Below are 10,123 nucleotides of genomic sequence, written 5' to 3' on the forward strand. Positions count from 1 at the left end.
AGAGCAGTCTCTAATTTCTAGGTCCAAATTGCTGATGGGGGACAATGAAATGTGAAGGCCGCTGTGAAAATGTCAAACTTCAAATGGGGGATTATCAGTTAAAGACCCACATGTTTGCCATACACATGGGAGGGTGTGACATTATCTTGGGTGCTGAATGGCGCCGCACACCCGGCCCAATCATAATGGATTTCCAAGAGTTATATATGAGCTTCAAGCAGAACAACCACACACATACCCTCTGCGGACTCCAGGCGGGTGCCCCCTCTATCATCAGCTCACATAGGATGGAGAATTTGTTAAAAAAGGGCCACCATGGAGTTATAGCCCAACTTAATTCCATCCAGGCTTTCGAACCCACTTCTCTTCATATTCATCCTGAGATGCAACAGATCTTAGACAACCATCTGTTGGTCTTTGACAAGCCTCATGAGCTTCCACCCTTGAGAGGGGAACTTGACAATAGCATTACTTTGGTCCCAGGGGCCCAACCCCCAAATGTACGCCCATATAGATATTTGTTCACCCAAAAGAATGAAATTGAAAAAAACATAAAGGAACTCCTAGAAGCGGGAGTCATTCGTCCTAGCATTAGTCCTTATTCATCGCTTATGGTCATGGTGCTCAAGAAAGATGGGGAATGGCGTATGTGTCTAGACTTCAGGGCCCTCAACAAGTTGACGGTCAAAGATAAATTTCCCATCCTGGTTGTTGATGATTTCCTGGATGAACTAAATGGTGTTCAGTTCTTTACTAAGCTCGACCTTCGCTCAAGCTACCACCAAATTCGCATGAAAGAAGTGGAAATTCCAAAGACTGCTTTCCAAACTCATGAAGGCCATTATGAGTTCTTGGTCATGCCATTTGGTCTTTGTAATGCACCATCCACTTTTTAGAGCCTCATGAACCACCTACTCAAACCATATCTCTGAAAATTTGTCCTTGTTTTCTTTGATGACATCCTCATCTATAGCCGCACCTGGGCCACACATCTTCAGCATGTAGATCTGCTCTTGCAACTACTCTGGAAGCATAAATTATTTGTCAAGATGTCCAAGTGCTCTTTTGGCATGGCAGAAGTTGAGTATTTGGGCCACATTGTAGGGCATGAAGGTGTTAGGGTGGACCCAAAAAAAATCCAGGCAATGCAGGATTGGCCACAACCAAAGACCTTGAAGGGCTTGAGAGGATTTTTGGGTCTCATAGGCTACTATCACAAATTTGTCCACAATTATGGTCGCATTGTTAGACCCCTCACTCACCTTCTCAAGAAAAATTCATTTCTCTAGAATGAAGAAGCCCACCAGGCATTTATAGCTCTCAAACATGCCATGTGTTCCACTCCTGTATTAGCACTACCCGACTTCACCAAAACTTTTGTGATTGAATGTGATGCTTTAGGTACGGGTATTTGGGCGGTCCTAATGCAGGAAAGTCGACACTTGGCCTTCACTAGCCAACAACTAAGTGGGACAAATCTGGGACAATCTACCTATGAGAAGGAGATGATGGCCATCTTACATGCAGTCGATATCTGGCGACCATACTTATTAGGACGACATTTTCAAATCCACATAGACCATTAAAGACTTAAATTAAATGGCTCGCCAAAATGTTGGGATATGATTATGAGATAATTTACAAGAAAGGGCGCGAAAATGCTGTAGCAGATGCGTTATCACGCCAATTTGAGGAGGATAGCACACTACTCGCAATGTCCCTTCCCATTCCAGACTGGATTGACGAGACTCACAAGGAATGGTTTTCACATCCTTTGCTCTCCCAACTCATTAATAAATTGCAGGCGGATCCAAATTCCACAGCGGGCTACTCTTGGCAGGATGAGATTCTTCGCTACAAGGACAAAGTCATGATATCACCAACATCCACCCTCAAAAGTCACATTTTGGCGGAGTTGCACTCATCTCCCACTGCAGGCCATTCAGGCTTTCAGAAGACTTATGCTCGCACTCGACATTCATTCTTTTGGACAGGCATGAAAAAGGACATTCTTACTTTTGTAGTTGAGTGCGACGTATGTCAGTGCCACAAAGGAGAAACAGTCAAATCCCCAGGCACATTATAGCCATTGCCCATCCCGGCCTCAATCTGGATGGAGGTTTCTATGGACTTCATTACAGGTCTTCCGAAGTCAGGCAACAAGTCAGTCATCATGGTGGTTGTGGACATACTTTCTAAGTATGCTCATTTTTGCACCCTACCCCACCCTTTTACACCGACTTTGGTATCTCAATCTTTCATGGACCAGATCTTCAAATTGCATGGCATGCCCAATTCCATTGTGTCTGATCGTGATGCGATCTTCACCAGTAACTTTTGGCAGGAACTTTTCAGGCTACAAGTACAACTCAGTACTTCCTATCATGCCAAAACTGATGGTCAAACTGAAGCAGTCAACAAATGTCTGGAAACCTACCTTAGGTGTTTCACTTCAGAAAAGCAACATCTATGGGTATAGTGGTTACCTCTAGCCGAATGGTGGTATAACACTAACTATCATGCCACCACCAAAATGACCCCCTATGAAGCAGTTTATGGTCAACTCCCTCCTTCCCTTACTTCTTATATTAAGGGATGCTTGAAGGTACAAGCAATGGATCAACTCCTACAGAACCCCCTTATTTATGTAATAGGGTCGAGTCATAGTTATAGTTAGTAAAGAGTCAATAAAGCCCATATTAATAATTGTAAGTGGTTGACCCGCATTTAAAGAAGGGACCACAGTTAGTTGCAAATGGGCCATGGTATTAGATAGATGGTATTAATAAGAGCCATGGTATTGCATGTATGAATCCTATATAAAGGATAGAGACTCCCCTTGAGGAGCATCGTGTCTTATTTTGTAATTGAGCCCAGCTCTATTGGAGGTTGCCCCCTCGAAGAGGCAAGTGAACATTGCTTTCTGATTAATAAAATACTTACTGTTATTTCTTGTTGTTCTGTGTTCTGGGTATATTTCTTCACATATTTGGTATTTTGGTATCTTCTTGCAGGTCAAGAGCATAACACTAGGTCTACAATTGCCAGCGTCCTCCAATATCACATTCACTGCATCATCTAGCAGAGCTCAAACACTTTTTCCAATGTGACCTCGTGTGTCTTTATTGCATTCAACTAAGTGGAGAATCAATTTTAAAATACGACCTTCGCCAATTTATTTAGGTTGTTCTTCCTATGGCTTTTCATGTTCCTCCAACAAGATGACTTCCCGAAAGGTTTTATTGGCCTCGAAACTTCCTAACCAATTGCATAAAATTGACCCCGTGGTCTTCTTGTGTTGCTCATAAATTCCCTCATCCTCAATGAACTCATACTACCTTTTATAATATCTCCTTAAGCGTCTCATCCATGGCTTCACACCTAGATATGGACAAATTACAATTTATATCATTAATCTAACAACATATTACTCTACACATCGCATGTCCTGAGAGTCAACTCAAACATGTTCTAATATCATGTTAAGATGAGAAAGTATAAATTATTGTACACACAACAAATGTTTGTTATTACAAATATAAATATGAGAAGCTATGTTTCAAGATAGATAAATTATCTTATAATAATAACTACTCAATTAAGATAATATCTCAACCTCCTAAAAACTAGAAATAAACTTCGTGTAAAAATAGAACTTTATAAAATAATAATCAATAATGTCAACAATTAAATAATCATGATTAGACACATAAAGATAAATAAAAATTAAATAGTCTAACATTGTTATTAAATCTTATTGATATATAATATTTATTAAATAATACTATAATTTTAAATTAATTTTAAGTTAAATTCCTCAAATGAATATTGTTAATGGCTTATATAACTATTAACTTACCCTTCTAAACTTTTAACAATATTTTTAACAATGGACAACATTGTTTTACATATACCAACATTATACTTCTGAATTTACGGCCACATTCTAACGGTTGATAGCAGTGCTTTGTAATAATAGATGATTAAATTTAACACGTATGCATTAAAAAAAAGCCAGTAAGGGCACAGGCCACCCCAGTAAACCCAAACGCCTGCGACACACCACACCATAGAACACTGCGTCGAGAGAGAACCTGCAAAAATTACAATGCTCATGAAGGAGGAAGAAGCAAACTGCGGATTTCATAGACAAAGAGGCATGAATCCAGGGGGCGATTAGGGTTCTAGCTATCACGAACGGTTTTTTATTATTTAATAAGATAATTTTAAAATTAAATAAAATATAAAATATTTTAATGGTAAAATGAGTTATGGTTGTTGGGTATATGGTATTTATAAGTTAAGACATTGGTTTATAGTATTTTGATAAAGCTTTTTAAAAAATTTAAAAATATTCTTGATAAAGTAGAAATGAATTTTCCTAATTAATTGTTTTTCAATGTATATATGTTTAACTTATATATTAGAACAAACATATAAATAAAATGGTTAATAAACACTAATAAACATCAATTCATAATAAACATCAAAATATTTATAACATGTTATTTGGTTGGTAAAATTAAAAAAATTATAAAATCTTATTAAAATATAATTAATTTAATTTTAAATTATTATTATTATAATAAAATAATAAGAATAATTGGTATATAAGTTAAAAATATATACATTTCAAAGAAACATGGAAAATGATTTTTAACCATGGAGATTCTTAATTTGTAAACCGACTTTGTTATAATATCATGGCCAATACCGTGAATTATCAATACAAATGTGCAAAGAACCATGACTCACTTCACATGACATTTTTTAAAACCATCCTAGATTCATATCAAGCCTAGATCTACTAAGGGCTGAGAGAGATCAAATATCTTTTCACTTTAAAAGGGTTTGTGTTTAGTAGATTTGATCCCTCTTGGCCCTTGGTAGATTTGGAGTTAAAATTGATCTAGGTTGGTTTAATTTCCCCGTTCAAATAGGTTATATTCCACATGAAAACTGTGGGTGAATACCAAGAATTTATTTTTATTTAAATGTTTTTTTATTATTATATTTTTTGTTTTGATTGATTAAAAATGTTTTCACATTGTTAACTTTATTTTTACGTAATTTGATTGAATCAAAATATTTACAACACAAGACATGATATTACGACATCTCTTCCATATTAAATTGAAGAAGCCTCTTAACACAATTAATCAATTTAAATAAAAGAACAAAAACAACATTACTATTTTGGAGATAAATTTCAACTTTTAATTAATTAAATTAAAATCTAAAAAATCTATTGAACATATATATATTTTAAACAATAATAATTTATTAAAAAAAAACTTTCTGCGAAAATCACATAAGAGAAACACCTTTAAAACCAACTAGTATACCTCATCATCAAATCCAAATGAAAAAACAAATAACACTTACTATATATTTTAACTATATTAAAAAATAAATAAATAAAATTACAAAAATTATACCATCCATACATATATCAAAAAAATTACTAAAATGTCCACATATATATAGTCATAATAAAATATCAAAAATCAAACAACCGAGAATATGATTGTTGTTCAAACATTTTCCAATTTATATTAAAACATACTTATAGGGTGAAAAACAAGGGCTATGGAGAATATGTATTTTGTACCATACCAGACATTAATAACCACGGAATTGAAACTTTGATGAAAAGAAATAAAGGTAACGTCTACCTCGGCTTACATTAGTTTAAGCCTAAAGGTTTACTGATGAATGATCAATCATGTAGGTGGTCGGCCACTGTGGGCTCTAGGGGCCAATCTTTCCTTCCGATCATTTCCGGGATCCACCCTCCGCTCCTCCTCTACTGTAGTGCAGACAAGAGGACAGGCATTCGGGCAACAGGAAAAGACGGGGTTCTGAGGTGGTGCCAGAAGAAGAAGCAGCATTCCAATCATCAAGATATGGCTGCTTCCAATCTTAAATTTCTGCATTCTCACCATACTAAAACACCCACACAGTGGTAGAAGGTTTGGTAGCCTTCGTAGCCTTGGTCGCCTTCGATTAATATTGTTGGGTTCCTTGAACATCGCTGCGTTGAAGTAAAGTCAACACAAATATTTTGTAGTTGCCAGGTTATTCAGGAATTCGTTGCAAGGTGCAATTTGTTAAGTTTGAAAATACTCGAGTGTGAGAGATTACCAATTAGATTCTCTCTTTTCAATAACACGTGTTTGACTGACTAATCAGAATTGAAATGAGTTCTTGTTTTTTTAATATTTGCTGTAATTATTCTGTATATTAGTTTGTTTTGACCCAATTTTTTTTTTGGGGTTGATTCAAAGTTTAAACACGTGTTTGACTGACTAATTAATGAATATATATAAGTTTTAATCGGAATGGACATGAGTTCTCGTTTTTTTATATTTGCTGTAATTATTCTGTATATTAGTTTGTTTTGACCCAATTTTTTTGGGTTGATTCAAAGTTTAAACACGTGTTTGACTGACTAACTAATGAATATATGTAAGTTTTAATCGGAGTTTTTTTATATTTGCTGTAATTATTCTGTATATTAGGCTGTTTTGATCCAATTTTTTTGGTTTGATTCAAAGTTTAATGCCGTGAATTCAGTTTTTGTTATGTTTATTATTATTTAAATTTATTTATTTTTAAGGTTATTGGTTGAGATTTTATTATGAATTTTAGTAATTTCTTTATATTAAAATATCATTTATTAATAAATATTATTTATTTAGTTAAATCTAACCGTTATATTATAACTGTTAATTTTTTTTTCTTTTCATCTATTTAGTTTGATGTCAACATCTGGGCCTTCACATCTTGTCCTAACACTGGAGTGTCTCGAGGGAACCTTACAAAACTCTAATGATGTGAATTTTACTGAACTTTTCATGATATAGATCATAGAAGCCTAAATTCAATTAATTCAATTTTTGTTATTTTTCATTATTATTTAAATTCATATATTTGTAAGATGATTAGTTGAAGTCTTATTATGAGCTTATTAGTAACTTCCATTTCTATTAGTTACTATTTTTTTGTTTTTAGTTTCATTTCTTTTTTATTTAACTTTTTTATTTTGATTTTATACTTATTATCATTTTCATGATTTATAGTTTTTGAGATGACAAATTTTAAAAAGGAATTTTTTTTTTTTTGGGGGTTTTATTACTTTTTAATTGTAGTTATACCTTTTTGTTGTCTTTATCTATATATCTTTTTTTTATCTATATAATTTGAATTAATTTTTTATAATAAAAAAAATTAAGAAACAAATTTATAATTTTTTTATTTATATAATTTGAATTAATTTTTTATAATTATTTTTGTAGTTGATTTAATTTGAAATCTGTTATTATATTAAAAATAAATTAAAGAAATTTATAAAAAAAAAATCATAAAAACAAAATGGTGTAAATTTAAAGATGGTGATTGTCACACATATTTGTGGGACTATTTAACTCCCATTTGTCTTAATATGTGTGATTATATTTAATTATTGGTCATATTGTGTAGAGATTTAGTATTTATAAGGAGGAGTTTCTATTAGTTAGAAGGTTGTTGAGACTTAGTTGGTTTGAGAGAATCTCTCCAACTTGTTAGATTCCTAGATTGGTGTGTGGTTGGGATATTCCCTCAAAAAACAAATTGAGTATCCAATAAATTTAAATTGTGGGTGTGGAATTGTTGAAAAAAGCAATAAGAAATTATCAATTTGATTTTTTCTTGGTTAAATTGAGAAAATTCGAATTTCTACATCAACAGACAACTTGGATGATGTTAATTTGAGTGACATGGCTTGTGTCACCCAGTTTACTCACTAAATTCAAGTTGGAGGAGTCAGAGTTCAATTAAGCATGTGTGATTTCTAATTTGTAGCAATCAAGCCGAGTTATCTAAGGTTTTTTTTCGGTTAAACTAGTTCCAACTGTTGGAAGAACTAGTGGAGGGTCAACTTCTGCAATGGGACTTTAGTCAAACTCAATGATCATCCAATTAATTAATCAATTAACCCAAAATAACTAGTGCATGTAGAGAATTTGAGTTCCCCATGCTTGGTGGAGATTCCAAGGTAGTGTAACATCAGGTGTAGACTAGTTTTGAGTGTACAAGTGTTGCATGCAGTTAAATGATCAACTTAAGGAATTGCGCAATACAATTTGAGGAATTTCCTAAATAATAGGGGCCTAATTCGTCAAGGAACAATGCAAGGAAATAAGATCTCAAGCCAAGGCATAAATTGACTAAGTCTGGGTTAGAGCCTTTAGTGAGCAGAGAGATAGGTTGTGCACTTGCAGGGTGAGCTCATTTGAGCAAGACAATTGTAATACATCTATATTCTTCTGATTAATGCAACAAGAATTGGTATTTTTAGCACATTTCTTTCCCCAGATAAAAATGCTTGTTGGGTGTGTGTGATTTCTTATTTCATGTCTGAAACTTTTGTTCTAAATTGTGAATAAACATTCGCAGAGCAGTAAAGTAGGTTTATGTCTTGTGATTTTTATTAAAACTTCATGAACAATTGCAAATCTACAACATAATTTCTACATGGTATCAGAGTTGGTTTCACAATAGAGAAGAAATTTGAAGTTGTTTCTTAGAGGTTCAAATTTGGATATCAGTGTTACAGGTTTTTTTCAGAATTGAGAAGATAACTTTCAATGGACTAAGGATAGAGTATGCCTTGGAAGACACCTATAATTTTTTTTCATGGAAGGATCGCATGGAGCCAGTATTGGATGACAATGGATTGCTAGAATACGTCAAATTAGATGTTGCAATACCACGAGCATCTGATGGCCAGAAATTTCCTCAGTGGAAGAAAGACGTACGCCAAGCGAGGATAATCATATTGGAAGGAGTATGGGATCATATTGTCTCAAATATACATGGAAAAGAAAATTTGTTTGCAATGTGGAAAGCACTAACAAAATTGTTTGAAAATAATAGTGACCACAACAAGATGGAGCTCAAAGATAAAATTTAAAGTATCAAGATGCAGAAGAATGACACAATTCCACAGTATCTGAGTAGGTTCACACAGTGTCGTGATGAACTTGGTGGGGATGGTGTTAATGTCCATAAATAAGACTTGGTAAGAATAGCCCTTCTAGGCCTTCCCTAGAGTTGGTACAACTATCAAGATTCAGTGAATGGGAGGGTAAAACTACCAAATTGGGAGCGCTTATGCGTTGATTTGGTATAAGAGGAAATAAGGAGTAATACCAAAGATGGTACTTCATCCAAGAGTGAGTGCATTGGCTCGAAAGGTAAAGAAGGGAAAATGGAAGAAATCCCAATCCAAACTAGAATCTAGTTAAGGAGGCAAGACAAAAGATTTGTCAAAAATTAAATGCTTCCAATGTCATGAATTTTGGCACTGTTCCACGAAGTGTCCACATAAGAAGACAAGTAAGAATTCCTTAGGAGGAGTAATAGCTGAAGCCTCGGCCGCCCAATTTGAGCTTGAATTTACCCTCATTTCATGCATGACCAACAGAGTGATGAGGAGCGTATGGTACTTGGACTTAGGTGCATCGTTCCACATTAAGGGGAATAAAGATTTTTTTAGTGACCTTGAGGAGAAAGAATTGTAGTTGTACATTGAGATGGGGAAAGAAGGAAGGTACAACACGACCTAGATTGGTACAATTAACCTTCAGAGGGAGTCAAGCTCCCCCCTCAGGCTCAAAGATGTCATGTTCGTACTAGGCCTAAAGAAAAATGTCATCTTTGTCGTAGTTTTGTAAGACGGTGGTTATGATGTGCTCTTCAACAAAGGAAAGGAATTCCTGAGACACATAGCCACAAGACAGGTGAAGAATATTGAGGTTCGTGTGAAGAATTTGTACTAGCTAGATGTGTAGGATTATGTTGCACTGAGCACAAATGTGGAGAAGGTGCATAGCTGCGATGTGGGTGAAATTTGGCATAAAAGAATGGGCCATTTTCATCATGGCACTTTGAAGATCATGCAACAGATAACCACATTCCTCCCCAAAGGAGAACTTGAGCAACAAGATGTATGGAAAGGATGTACTTTGGGGAAGTACATAAAATCCACTTTGCATGATTGGGATGACAAAGCACATGTAGTCCTCGAAAGGATCCACTCTAATTTGTATGGATCTTTCTTAACAACCTCCACTGGCAG

This window comes from Pinus tabuliformis, chromosome Q, assembly GCF_031772625.1.
Source record: "Pinus tabuliformis cultivar Carrire ecotype Pingquan chromosome Q, CPIR1, whole genome shotgun sequence".
Classification (NCBI taxonomy): domain Eukaryota; kingdom Viridiplantae; phylum Streptophyta; class Pinopsida; order Pinales; family Pinaceae; genus Pinus; species Pinus tabuliformis.